Raw genomic sequence first — 13102 nt, forward strand, 5'->3', positions numbered from 1 at the left:
TTTTATTACGAGTATCAGAGCTTTAGAAGCAGAAACAATAAAATATATATTATTTTGAGAATTTTAAGCCATATCACAATCTACCTCGCTAAATTTGCCATATCACAATCTACCTCGCTAAATAAAGTTTTTAAAAGATAATTAATCTTTATAAATTTGATTTTTTGAGCTAAAATTTCTTTAAAAATTATTTTTAACCGTGTTATTTTGTTTTCGTTTTTTATATATCCCTATGTGCAATAAGAAGAACAAAAAAAAGGACTAATTTTAAAATAAGAGAATTGCAAGCCCGGCACGGATATTAACCTGGCTCGAAACCGCCCTTAAAAACCGGCTTTAGAAACTAAATAAATACGAACAGACCGATTTAAAAAAAATGAAATCGAAATTATAAGAATTAAACGGCTGGAAATCGTATAAAGTCATTTGCTTTCCATACGATTTCAATTTCCCTCTTGAAACAATTATTGTATTTATGATAGTGCTTTATATACATGACTATTTTCGTTTTAATACCTTTTTCGCTGAAATAATTGAGGCTAAATGGCCTCGGGCATGAATACCGTCTGCGATTATGGCAGGCTTAGGAATTTTAGGAGGAATATTAACCGTATCTTTGCCACCATAGTGCGTTTTCTTGGTTCGTTTGGCCAAATTGTTTTCATTCAAAATTTTTGATAATTCGTCACTTTGGCGGCCCGATGACCACTTGCTAGGTTTTTTCGTGAGAATTTGGCGATCCTTAGAAATTTTATATTTATTACCTGTTTTTGTCACGTTTATCACTTCGTCTTCGTCTGTTGGTAGAATTGTCTTGATGACTTTATTGAATTTTGTTGATTCGATATTCATTAGCCACCCAACCAACACTCCGAAATTTATGATTTAAATCTTCTTTGATTTATTTTTTTGTTATTTAAATCTAGGAAATAATTGCCAAACGATATTATTTTTTTTAAAAATCAATTTAACTCAAATATTTTAAAATCGTCTGTTTTAATTCGATTTAGGACAATTTTATTTTTTTTTAAAGATTTCCTCTTATTTTATGAATTATTTGATTGAAGTACTGTCATATCTGTCTAATTTAGGCTCCCGATAATTTGGGAAACTCCCTAATTTGACCAGAATTTGGAGTTTTAATCAAATTCCCATTAACTACTATCAGAAAATGCGTCTACTTCGAAAAAGTGGTCAGATTTTTAATTTTTGGTCTATTTGCATGAGACCTCCATATATTGGGTTGTTTTTTGTTGCATTCATTCATTCTAAATATATCATCTGTTCAAAACCATTCATGTATATTCAAATTTTGTAAAGAAAATAGTAAATCTTCAAAGGTAACCTAAATATTTCATAATAGTTGATTTTCAGATTCAAAATTAATCACTGACATAAATGTCCCGGACAAAAATATCCAAAAGAACCCCGGACCAAAAGATACTGGTCAAAAATGATTGTTTTAGAAAAAAAAAATTAAACACTTTAAAAAAATAGGGTATTTTGTCCGAATGTCTTTATGTCCGAACACTGTCGTCCAACGACATTTATGTCAGGTGATTTTTTAAATGAGTTCATAAATACTGAGTTTGTGAAATCTCATTTCAAAAACGATCGTCACGTGATATGCCAATATTTTAATCAAAATTATATTTGTAAATCTTAAGTTCCTGTAAGGGGGCTCGGCTCGCTTAGATTTACTAATTTGATCAAATAGATATAACCTTAATAAAATGGACTTAGGCCATATGATAAAAATAATTTCAAATTTATAATATCCTTTTTTTTATTTAAAGAATCTAATGTATTTGTATACCAGAAGTATCTGTACTACAGTGAATGTATCGAATATATATATACTTTTAAAATAATTTTCTCATCCCTAAGAGGCCTAAATGATAGGTAGTCAAACAAATAAATGTAAAATTTACTAAATAATACAAATTGTTTATTTATTATTCTATAATTCACGATTTACAAAGTTTATTACAAATCACGGCGACAAAAATTTAATTTTATAAAATTACGAAAATTTGAAATTAAATTAAGGTTACATATGAATATTTGACTTTAATTATTTACCACAAGGAAAGTAACATTGTTATTTTTGTACAAGTTGTTTTTATTAAAATACAATTTTTTTAAAATTATTGACTGAAAGTTGCCTCAAAAAAAGTGAGTTCACCAAAGAAGATGGTCTTCTGAATTCTCTAGTGACTATAAAGCTCTATCAACCTAAATGCCGGTCTTGGGGCAGGAGAGACAGAATTCCTAAATTTTCTTATTTTCCGGATAAGTGTGTTGAATCCCAGAATACACGAGTTACTCACGCTTTGCATGAAAATGAAGAAAATATAAAAATTCATCGAGTAATAAAGGTTTTCTAGAAAACATGCCCATTCTCCTGAGATTCTCATCCGTGGGTTAATACGTAATAACAAAAAAATCACAATAATGGGGAAATAGCTAACTAATCTAAAAGCGGACAAACATATGAGCAACCTTAGAGTGCGATTTGCTTTCTTCTGCAGAACTAGTCGAGTGAGGTTAGTACTATTCATTCGATTCATCAACTTTTTTACGGCGGCCCTGAAGCTAATAGTCACTATTATTTTGTCGCTTTACGCAAATATATATATATATAATATAATATTACTAAACAATTACCAACATGAAGAGCAAAATTATTATCAAGAAAAGTTCCTGATAAACTAGGTAGAATATGCTTAGGCGATCATGTAATGTGTAACTAAAATATATATCATCTGAGAGCGTTATATTCGACTTAACGTTAACAAAGTCGACCCAAACACGGAAATAATTGTAATAAACCGGAAACATTATTGTCACGGTTATGGTTATAATAATTGTCATCAAGTATTTCATATACAACCACAAAATATTTTCGATGCCAGTGGAAGTAACCTAATATCATATATCGCTCCAGACTCATAGCTATAATCAATAAGACGTTGAATAACTTTAAAGTATTTATTAGGGCCCCTACAAAGTGGTGCAAGCATAGGTCCAAGAGTAAAATGAATAAGGAAGTTTGAAATGTCATTAAAACATGGATGAATACCCTAATCGCGAAATCGCAAAGATCAACGCAAAAATTGGTGACGCTGATCAACCTCAGTAGAATAAATAGAAACTGAGATTCCGTCTTTCGCGACTCACCATGTAGTGTAGGCCAAGAAGAGGGCGTTGCCTAACATCCCGTGTAGCGCGAGAGAATATATAATCCCATATTCAAAATATAATTCGTCGCCATATTTAGACGTGAAGTTCCCTTCTGTCAAATTATGGCAGGAGACTGTTTCGTTGTCGAGTTTCATTTTTTTTATTTCGATGTTTTCTAACTTATAAAAAGATTTAAAAATAAAGGATTTTATTTATGATTCAAACCTGTTATTCTCATTTTTCTAAGAAAAAGAAAATTAGATTAAATAAAAAAAAAATATATTGACGTTCTACGAATTGCAGTATCAGATAAACGCATTGGATATCAAAATAAACCAATGAGATAATGGCGTTTTACTCATCAAAAATAATAATTTTTTTTCTACTTACCTTTCACCTGATACTGATGACGGATGCCATGGCTAAGGAAGTTCCCATTTTGAATAAAATTATTTTTAAAATTACGTGATTTGTATCAAATAAAAAAAATATAAGAAATTTTAAGAAATTATTTACTATTTATTAATGAAGTTTTTTTTTTAAAGAATTTTCTTAATTTGAATGTATGTATATAAAACCTAATATAGAAGTGTTGTTAAACCGCTCGTTTTGCACCGAACTCGATATTTTAGCCCGAAAAATATTTCCCGAGCATAGAAATTTCGAGAATGTATGTCTAGAACCTTTGTTCCTGCTCCTTCTACGAGGAAAATCTTCAGGCTTGTTTAATATTTTTCTGGATGAAATATTGAGTTTTAACTTAACACTATGATATTTTAAATAGTTCGGTTTTTAAAAAAAAACGGTTAATCCAATATTTTGCCCATATATATTTATAATTAAATGAGTGCTTTTCATCATCTGACCCAAAAATTACATTTTTTTTAAAAAAATTTGTCTTTAAATCTGAAAAGAAATTATTATAGGTTTTTTTGATAATCTTGATTCCCCCCCCCCCTATGCAAATAAACCGGACCGAGAAAGATTGGAATAATCCTTAGCAGACTCAAGTTTGATAGACTTATGTTTAAAAACGGTGCCGTAACATATAAATCACTATTACTAGCAAATTTGGTCAATCGAATATTTAGTAAGTGGTCGGTTATGAGTTCGGGTCAAATCATAATTTTTTTTAAAAAAATAGTAGCATTGCAGTACATAGTTATTGGGGGTCGGTTTCAAATCGGTTATCGGTCAAATCACGATATTTTTAAAATAATGTTTTATACACGTATTTATAGACAAATAAAAACAAGTGATAACTATTTGGTCAATCGAATATTTAGTAAGTGGTCGAGTTTGAGCTCGGGATTCGGTTAAATCATAATATTTTTTAAAACACTTTCCAGGATAATGCTTAACACGTAAACGTACACTTATAAACCAAGAAATAGATTTTGATCAATAGCGCCCTTTCTTTCTTTCTTTCTTTCTTTCTTTCTTTCTTTCTTTCTTTCTTTCTTTCTTTCTTTCTTTCTTTCTTTCTTTCTTTCTTCTTCTTTCTTTAATATGTGCCTTCCTTGCAATTTTTATTCTAAACCTACGCATAAATAAATATCAAAGAAACCCGTTTTCCACATGTATTTTGCAACCGAATATTTAAAAAAAAGCGCTAACCCAATAATCATTTTGTTTTCGTAAGATGATTATTTTTCCAAATTTTTTTATTTAACGCCCTCTTATGGATATATATTTGTTAAACTTTAAAATTGAGAAATAAAATTATTAGTTGTAATAAGCTAGTAATATATTTTTTATTTCCCCCATTAATTATTTAGTAAAAAAAAAGGATTAAAAATTATTTTATATTTAATAAAAACATTCATCCATTGTACCTTTATAAAAAATGTTTTTTGAAAATTCATTTTAAAATACGATATAATATTTATTGATTAATTGCATTTTATCAACGTAGTTTAGCAATGTAGTAATATGTAACTATGATTCAATGATGTTGAATTATAAATTAAATTTTTATCTTGATAAATAATGTAAATATAATCTTATAACAACCATTAAATTCATGATGTATAAATTTTTATAAAAAAAAAATATTACGGCCAGACCCGGGTTCAACACCCGGCCCGGATATATTCAATTTATTTTATCCGGGCCGGGCCTGCATGTCTGTGATATTTATAACAAATAAAAACCCTTATTTGTATTACATATAAAACTTATATGGTGTGTTAAATAAATACAAGGGTTCAACCCGTTAAAGTATAGCGGTTCGGTAAAAGTTTTGTTCCATTTCGCACTATTTTGAAATAATTCATATCGTTTCGGGTTCGGTTTATTATTTATAACGGTTATTTTCGGGTTATTCCGGTTAATCGTAAACAATATATTTTTTATTAATCATAGAGAAAAATATTTTTAATTTTAATTTTTATAATTTCTCATTTAATTTTACCAGGTAATGTAATAGATTTTTTTTTAAAAAAAATTAAACTTCGTTAACTTATTTTTAATTGATAAATAAATGAGATACCTTTCTTTCTTTCTTTCTTTCTTTCTTTCTTTCTTTCTTTCTTTCTTTCTTTCTTTCTTTCTTTCTTTCTTTCTTTCTTTCTTTCTTTCTTTCTTTCTTTCTTTCTTTCTTTCTTTCTTTCTTTCTTTCTTTCTTTCTTTCTTTCTTTCTTTCTTTCTTTCTTTCTTTCTTTCTTTCTTTCTTTCTTTCTTTCTTTCTTTCAATAAATTGAAATTTATACACTATATGTTTAAAAAAAGTGAATTAGAAACGGATAACTAAAATATTTTCTAATATTTCAGGATTTGTTAAAAAAGACATTATATCTTGCGTCCGAGATATATATACAGCTGAGCAAAAAAAAACGTCATTTTTCAAGTTTATTTCTCGTGCTTCTATAGCCTCTACTTTGCTCGTTTTTGCACCATACATTTGATCCACGGGGCATAAAAATCGCCCATTGTAAATTGTTTTACTTTGTATATATATTTTGCCAAAAAAAAATATAAACTTGGATTATAAAAAACATTTTAATATATCGCGAATTATTTTCCCATTTCATTCTCCGATAAACGTTTTTCGTGATCATTAATTTTGGAGAGAGCTATATAGTTAAAAAATAATAACAAGTTTTTGCAATATACAAAAAATACTATATTTTAAACTTAAATTATTACCCATTCTGTCATATTCTATATAAAATGAGAAAATAAACTCTTTTTTTTTTGAATATATATTAATCAATAAGAGATTATTATAAAAACAAGTATATTTATTAAAAGTGGTCAGTAATTTAATTTTTTATTCTTATTGGTAGAAATTATTTCCCTAAATTATTAGCAAGTATTATCATAAAAGCTAATTGATAACTAATAATATATGTTAGAATGAACTTGTTAATTTAGCCGAGAGTAAGTTTTGTTAAGATTATATCTTATCTAACTAACTGATAATTTTTGCTTAATCTCTTTTATAAATTGAGTATTTACGTGTTACGTGATCCGTGATAATATTGCGCTTTTTCCCTCTAGCGTTTAAAGTACAACAGAGCTACGCTAGGTTTCCCTCATGTCCATCCAATTGAAATAATTTAAATTTAGGTATTATAATAGAAAATATACGAGGACGTTTGTGGGCAAGTAAGCACGTACTTGTAACGCACATCAGTTCGAAAAGGGTTGTTTAAACATCTATAGGCTTAATAAAAAGGAGTGGCACAAAATAAGAACCTATGCCTCAAGAACTACAGTGTAATTTAATTACTTTAAAGGTTGGGAGGGTGCATAAATTTTAAGTCTAAGATACTATGAAAATCCGGCATTTAAAAAAATATCGTATCCTTTTGAGATCTAATTCATCATAAAAAAAATTTTCTTAGTAATTGAAATTGACTAGAGGTTTTGATGATAATTTTACAATTTTAAGCCAAAGTCTGGGTTGCTACTTTTCATTTCAAATATCTCTCTTTAATGCAAAATTAGATTTATGAATTGTTTCATCACATCTTTAACAGTTTTGTAGTACCATAGAGATTTATTATTCCGCGTACCATTTTCCTTTATACGTGTATGTTATGGCATCGTGTAGTGGATTGTGGTCGGAGTTCCCTATTATGTGAGCTGAGAACTTTAATTCTGAGTTTATTTTTATATGTTATGTTAATTGGAGTATGATTTGACCTTTTCCCAAAGACTAGGGTTTTGAGATAATTCTTCGGTAAAAAAAAATTCCAATGATTGTCCGGAGGCAAGAGGCAGTTATCTATGAAGGATTGCAGTCTCCTGATAGCTGACTTATCTATTTCCCATACGTCTCCACCAAAAATAGTAATATTAAGATAATCATTGAGTTAAAGATTCTTAATATGGCGAACACTGAGATCTCCTTAGTTTTCCGTATTTTCATATTCATATAAAAAGCACCCCCTCGCCTTTTGTATTTTGTATTTTGATTTTCATTTCCTCTTTGGCAGCTGCCTTTATCAGCTAACGTTACACCTAACTATTTAATTTTGTCTACGATTTTAACTACATTACCTCTAACGGTAAGATTTTCGGGCGGAGGTGCATTTGGGGAGGAGTGAATAAATGTCTTGTTAAAATTTATCACTAGCTCAACTCTTTGACTCAAAATCTCTAGTAGAAAGAGTAAGCTTTTGGTTTCATCTATATACTCTTGGAAATAAACCACTATGTCATCTGCATACGATATTATTCTATTTACAAAACGTGTAGTATCATTAGACCCAAAATCAAAACTAGATCAGCTGCACCCAGTGCTTCTTTTATGACTTTATATATTATAATATCGAACAGGAAGTGGCGATAAAGTATAACCTTGTTTTACCTCCCTTTTTTTTATTCTTAAGAAAGGGGATGTTTTATCGTTTATTTTGAAATATGCAACCAATTTAGAATACTGATTATTCAGGATAAGAATGATGTTGGGTTCAATCTCACACTCTCACAGCGTTTCCCATAGAGCATCATGGTTTGACACCATCCCTCTGCTAAAATCGACAAATGTAAAGTATGCAGGTAATTTGTATTTACAGCATTTTCGTACAGTTATTTTTGGGGGCTAGTATTGGCTATGGTAAATTTTTATTTGACCCACAAATACTCCTTCTCGTCAAATTATGGCGGGAGGATGTTCCGTTATCAAGTTTCATTTTTTTTTCTAGATGTTTTCTAACTTTAAAAAGATTAAAAATAACGAATGTTTTATTTATTCTCATTTTCGAGAAAATAAAGGATAAAATTAATTCTAAACCACCCTTCCCCCCCTCTACACACACACACATCTGATAATGGCATTAAAATCAGAAAATGGCGTTTCTCGCAAATTATATTTAAAATATTTTTTTTACCTTCATCTGATGACACATGGTGTTGTTTGGCTCAGCCGAAAACTCAGCCAGTTTTTGAGCCAAAAATTCGGCTTGAGATTTTTCCGTCTACCCATCTTATTTCTTATTTTATTTTTACAAGTTTCTAATTACGTGATTATCTCAAATTTTTAAAAAAATTTTTTTATATAAAATTTTAAAACTCCTACACTCCTAAGGAGTTTTTAAAAATGAAATTGAAATTGTTATTTATTAATGAAGTGCTTTTTTCTTTAAATTAAAAAATTTCCTAGTTTGATTTATGTATTATAAAACCTATACGGTGTTGTGTTAAATAGATCGATTTAAAGAAAAACCGGTTAATCCAATCTTTCTCTCTTTCTTTTCTTTTCTTTTCTTTTCTTTTCTTTTCTTTTCTTTTCTTTTCTTTTCTTTTCTTTTTCTTTTCTTTTCTTTTCTTTTCTTTTCTTTTCTTTTCTTTTCTTTTCTTTTCTTTTCTTTTCTTTTCTTTTCTTTTCTTTTCTTTTCTTTCTTTTTTAGCCAAAAATATTTCCAAAAACCCTCGAGGATACACCTTAAAGTAAAAATCTCTAAAGTTGCCTAAATAATTTTTTGGGTAATTTATTAAAAATAAAATTGATTATTTTAATTTAAATTAATGTCAAAAAATATACATTTGATTCAATAATTGTATTAAAGAACGAAAGCAAATAAATATAAATATACAATTTAAATGAGGTTTTTCAATCATCTGTCCCAAAAAATTAAAATCCCTCTAAATCTGTAAAGAAATTATTATAGGTTTTTCTTTGGTAATCTGCATTCCCATGCATATAAACAGGGTTGAGAAAGATTGGAATAATCCTTAGTAGACCCAAGTTTGATAGACTTATATCTATAAACCTATGCCCTAACATATAAATTTACTTATTACTAGCAAATTTGGTCAATTGAATATGTATAAGTAACCGGTTTTGGACTCGGCATTCGGGTGAAGTCATAATATTTTCTAAATAACTTTCTAGGATATACTTAACACGTAAATGTAAGAGTTTTTGATCACTAACGCCAGCAATGTGTGCCTTTACAATTTTTCTATTATTTTACGATTTCTTAAACCTACTTCATAATAAATATCAAAAAAACCTTTTTTTTTAAATTTAATTTTTAGGTTTTCCACATGTATTTACATTTAAATATAAAAAATAAAGAGCTAAACAATAATCATTTTTTGATTTTCCATAAGATGATATTTTTCTACGCATTTAACGCCCTCTTATGGAGATATATTTGTTAAAATTTATAAATGAGAGTTTGTAATAAGCTAATAAAAATATATTACTTTTTCCCAAATTAATAATAAAATAAACAATAAGAATTTTGTTTATATTCCTTTAAAAATTTTTTTTTTAAATGGCATGTGCATATAAATTTAGTTGAACTTTTAGCATTTTCTGTGGTAAAATAGTTCTATTTGGTCTCTAGGTTAATACATTATCAAATATGATCACATTAAAAAACTATTGTTGAAATTACTCAAACATTAAAATGTAACCACATTAATATATAAATTTTTTTAAAAAATTGTTTATTTAATTTATTCTTATAATTTACGATATCCAAAGTGTATACAAAATCAAGGCGACAAAAATTTAATGAATCAAATTAATAAAATTAAATTAAGTTACATATGATGAATATTCGACTTTAATTATTTACCACAAGGAATTTAATATTTTTCATTATTTTTATGTAAATATTTTTAAGCATTTTTATTATAAAAAAACAATTTTTTAAACATACAGAAATTCCCTAATAAAACGAACTTCTTCTGAATAGTCTAATGACCTGAAAGCTCTATTAACCTAAATGCCGGTCTTGCAGCAGGCGAGACAGAATTCCTAAATATTTTCAATTTCCGGATAAGTGTGTTGAATAATCCCAGCATACATGAGTTACTCACGCTTCGCATGAAAATGAAGTAAATGTAAATATTGGTCGAGTAATTAAAGCTTTCTAGAAAATGTATCCATTCTCCTGAGATTCTCATCCTTCGGTTATTACGTACTAGCACATAATTCACGACCATGGGGAAAAAGCTAACTAATTTAAAACCGGACAAACATATGAGCAACCTTAGAGTACGATTTGCTTTCTTCAGTAGAACTAGTAGAGAGAGGTTGGTACTATTCATTCAATTCACCAAATTCTTTACGGCGGCCCTGAAGCTAATAGTCACTATTACCTGTCATAAATTTTTTTCAAAAATAAAAGAAAAATTAGGTATAATCAGGGAAACTATGGCGAAAACTTTTACATTGATTAACATCAATGTTGGTGCAATTAGCTTAGTAGCGCCCAAAAATGACTGTAAAAAAACGAAGCTAAGTATTTCACCATTTAAAATTTTTTATTGTAAAAGATAAGTTATATTTAGTAAAGATAGGAAGATTTGTGAGAACATTGAGGGTATTCTGAAGGAATATGGGAACGGATACCATCAAGATCGTGGACTGAATCTCGATAAAATGAAATGATAGCCTATACTCCTAACATCTTCAGAAGTAAATTGAGAGCGCAGAGTGAGAAATTTTGAGGGAATACTAAAGTAATGGCTGTTGGTATGGTGTTTTTGATATGATTCGTTTTTTTTTTGAAATCAAAAAAAAATCTATATTAAAATTTGTACAAACTAAAAGTAGTTTAAAAGCAAGGTAACGAGAAATTTACAGTAAGGGTTATGGGTGCTAGAGGTCCGCCATGAGCGAATTAAGAAATGATCTTCTGTGAATGATTTAAAATTGAGAGATTGAGTTCTTAAACGTTCTATTTATATACTAAAACCTGTCTAATTTGGATTATCGATAATTCAGGCATCTGCCTAATATGAACAAAATTTGAGGCCCCTATTATTTACAAATGTCATAATAAATTAGGTAAACTGTCTCAGTTGGGCAAAGGTTTGTTGTCCCAATGGTGTGCAAATTAGACAGGTTTCACTCTGTATAATTTTATTTGTTAAAACCAAACCTACCCCCCCCCCCCCCATCAAAATAAGGTAATTTAAATATTTAACCAAAATTAACTCATAAAATTTTGCCCAATTTATTTTGCTTTTCACAAATATATATAATATTACTAAAACAATTACCATCATTAGGAACAAAATTATTTCGAAGAAAACTTCCTGGTAAATATTGTTGAATGTGCCAGGGCCTGCTTCTAAGCGGTGATGTAATTTGTAGTGGAAAATTACATCCTCTAGGCGCGTTATATTCGACTTGATGTTAACAAAGTCGACCCAGACATGGAAATAATTGTAATAAACTGGAAAGATTATTGTCACGGTTATGGTTACAATAATTGTCATCAAATATTTCATATTCCCAACCACGTAATATTTCCGGTGCCAATGGAAGCAACCTAGAATCGTATATCGCTCCAGGCTCATCGTCACGATCAATAAGACGTTGAATAACTTTAAAGTACTAATCAGGGCCTTTATAAAGTGGTTCAAGCATGAGTACAAGAGCATAGCAAATAAGGAAATTTGAAATATCACTAAAACCTCGTTGAATACCGATATCGCGAAATCGCAAAAATTAACGCAAAAATTGGTGACGCTGATCAACCTCAGCAGAATAAATAAAAACTGGGAATTCCGTCTTTCGAGACTTACCATGGAGGCCAAGAAAAGGGCTTTGCCTAACATCCCGTGAACCGTGAGAGAATATATCCCAGGTTTTAGAAAAAATGTGATGCCATATTTCGATTCGTTGAAATTCCCTTCCATCAAATCATGGGGAAAGAATGATTCGATGTCGGATTTCATTTTTTTTTATTCTCGCGATTTTCTAACTTAAAAGTTTAAAAAAATAAATAATTATTTATTTACAATTTTAACATGTGTTATTTCCAATGACATATAATAATACCTAGACTGACAATTCATTCATTAAAAGTGAACATCAATACAAATCAGCTAGAGACGCCATCTTGGTTACTGTAATAAATATTAAAATTTTAAACGAGAGCCTAATTTTATATTATATCTGATGCAAACTTTATTAAAGAATTGCCTGATCATCGAGATAATAAGAAAGTAAGTTATCAATTTGATATTAGTTTTTAACATGAAAATAATTATTATAAAGGTTACCAAAATAGCGGGTCCAGCTGATTTGCTTTTAACGACGCTTAAAAATGCATTTTAATGAATGAATCGTCAGTCTAGGTATTATTATATGTCATTGGTTATTTCTCACTTTCTAGGATATCAAACATTAATTTATATATCTAATAAAAAAATTAAAAAATAAATTTTCCCTCTTATTATTTTATGAAAATACAAATAAATATATATATAAACGTCCTACAATTTGTAGTATCTGATAATCGCATTTGGACATTAAACAAAACAACAATATAAAAAATATTGACGTTTTTGGCAAATTATGCTTCAAAAAAAAAACATATTTTTCTCGTGTTTCTTCACTTCACCTTAAGACTTCATGCCGTTGGTAGGGAAATTCCCCCATTTTCAGATTTTTCCGTCTAAAAATTACTTGATTATTTTCGAAATTTTAATCATTAATAAAAAA

The sequence above is a fragment of the Gordionus sp. m RMFG-2023 genome, chromosome 1 (assembly GCF_954871325.1).
Source record: "Gordionus sp. m RMFG-2023 chromosome 1, tfGorSpeb1-WG-v2, whole genome shotgun sequence".
NCBI classification, from domain to species: domain Eukaryota; kingdom Metazoa; phylum Nematomorpha; class Gordioida; order Chordodea; family Parachordodidae; genus Gordionus; species Gordionus sp. m RMFG-2023.